This window comes from Pteropus vampyrus, unplaced genomic scaffold, assembly GCF_000151845.1.
Source record: "Pteropus vampyrus isolate Shadow unplaced genomic scaffold, Pvam_2.0 Scaffold55, whole genome shotgun sequence".
NCBI lineage: Eukaryota > Metazoa > Chordata > Mammalia > Chiroptera > Pteropodidae > Pteropus > Pteropus vampyrus.
Genome location: NW_011888836.1, coordinates 3,731,667 through 3,734,052, shown reverse-complemented (window position 1 = coordinate 3,734,052; position 2,386 = coordinate 3,731,667).

Sequence of the window (2,386 nt, the reverse complement as noted above, 5' to 3'; positions counted from 1 at the left end):
GAGTTGGCTTCTGTGTTCCTGTAACATGTTGTCATCATTCTTTGAGCACATTCTTACTTTCTCACACAACAAAATATTCCAGGAGCGTCTTTTAAAATTTTCCCTGCTCCAGTCCTGGAATCAGACTTTCCTTCAAAGAGCTCTTCTTAGGGCATCAGCACTAAAATTTTTGCAAAGTCCCTGAAGCTTACTGTTGACATGAGTTTCAAAGGCAACTGAATCAATGTGAAATTAAGGTAAAGAGAGTAAGAAAGAAAATATTAAGGCATGTGACAGAACCTCAAACAACAGAAACAGTTAGGAAACAACAGAAACAGTTAAACTGATAAAGAATTGGTGTGTTATTAGGAGAGTTTATCTTCATGTTTCGAAGTTACAGTCATGAATCAAAAAGCAAATTTCTCTTCTGCAGAATACCTAACATTTATAAGGATTGGCCATGTGCCAGGCACTGTGGGCTATACACCTTATATGAATTATCTTATCTAATCCTTATGGCAACATTACATGGTGGATCTCTTGTATCCCCATGGAGGCACAGAGAAATCAAGTAGAAAATGATAGAATTGGGATGTGTGTCCAAGCAGACTGACCCAAGAACCTGCCACGCCGCTGGACCTTCAGTCTCATGCAGAGGGCATGATTATGAAAAGGCAGGCACTGATCTCTTCAGTGCTGAGTATGGGCATAAAATGAAATCACTCTGGTAGGATCATGCTAGAAAGCAGAAAAAATGTTAGATACAGTGTAAGATGAAGTCTCAGAGGGCGTGTTTCTCTAAGTCAGTCATTGGTAAGTGAGGAGGCCAGAGATTGTGAACAAGGGCGCACAGATTTTAATTTTTATTAAATGCTTTTTTTGATTATTGTAGTAAAAATACATTCTCCTTTTGGAAAAATTGGGAGCTATGAAAAGTACAAAGGAAAAAAGATTTCCTATAATCCCATTGCTCATGGATAATTATTAATATTTTAACAAGTTTTCTATGGGTTTTACTTAGCTGAGATTACAGTGTATAAAAATTCTCTGGCCTGCTTTTTTTCCCTGAAACATATTATCTAGCACATTCTCATGTTGTTAAAATTGCTTCATAAACATCATTTTTAATGGCTGCATAGTATTTCATTTTATGAATGCAATATTATTTCCTTAACTGTTCCCTTAATATTGGCAATTTAGGTTGTTTCTATTTTTCATAATTGTTAAAACCAAACCAAACAAACAAACAAATTCTCTTGTGATGAATATCTTTGTGCATGTACTTTGTCTGCATTTCAGATTATTTTCTTAAAATAGAATCTTAGAAATGATCTTACATTATTAAAGTATAGATGTGCTTTATCATTTTAAAAATAGTTTAATAATTTGAAATTAGTTAAGTTATTTTAATAAGTAGTACAAATATGTATAAGATACAAATTCAAAATATACAAAAGGTGGTACAGTGAAATCAAGTCTCTTCCCACTTCTGTTTCCCAGCTACCAAGAGTCCAGCCTCAGTTTCTTGATTTTTCTTTCTAAGAAATCTTTTATATCGTGAGCACATATATCCTGGAGATCATTCCACGTCAGTGCATAAGATGTATTTTTCTTTTTAATAGATGTGTAATAGTTGAATATATCTCTCCCGTTGATGGACACTTAGGTAGATCCTAATCTTTTCCTGCTATAAACAATGCTGAACTGCCTATAAGTTTATAGACCTTATTTCCTGGAGTATGACAGTAGGAGTAGAATTGCTGGGTTAAAAGTTATGACATCTAACATTTTGGTAGGTATTACAAAATATATTTCTATTGATGTTATATCAATTTATATTTCTATCAGTGATATGAGAGTGAAGAGTCTATTTTCTTATTCCCCCCACTTACACATTACAAAATAGTTTGATCTTTGTTAATTAAGAAGTTAAAATGTTATTTCATTATCTTTTAACTTCTTTTATTTTAAGTGAGGTTGAGCATATTTTAGTAACCACTTATGTTCTTTTTCTGAGGTGGGTATTTTTGGGAGGTGTTTTCTTTTGGGTTCTTAGTTCTTTAAAATTAATTTGTAGGCATTCTTTTTACAGTGATAAAATTTTAGCTCTGGTTGTTATTTGCAAAATTTTTTTGTATAGATTATTGTTTCAGTTGTTTATGTTATTTGCTTATTTGTTTTTTTGCCATTCATAAATGTTTTATATATATGGCTGTATCTATCAATTTTTTAAAATGTTAAGGATACTGAATTTTGTTACATACACAAAAAACCTTTCTCCACTTTGAGAGTTTAAATGTATTTTTTATTTTCCTTTGGTACTTTTATGAGTTTATATTTTACACTATTTTTGCTCAATCTAAAATTTATTTTTGTGCAAAATGTGAGAAAGGGACACAATTTTTTT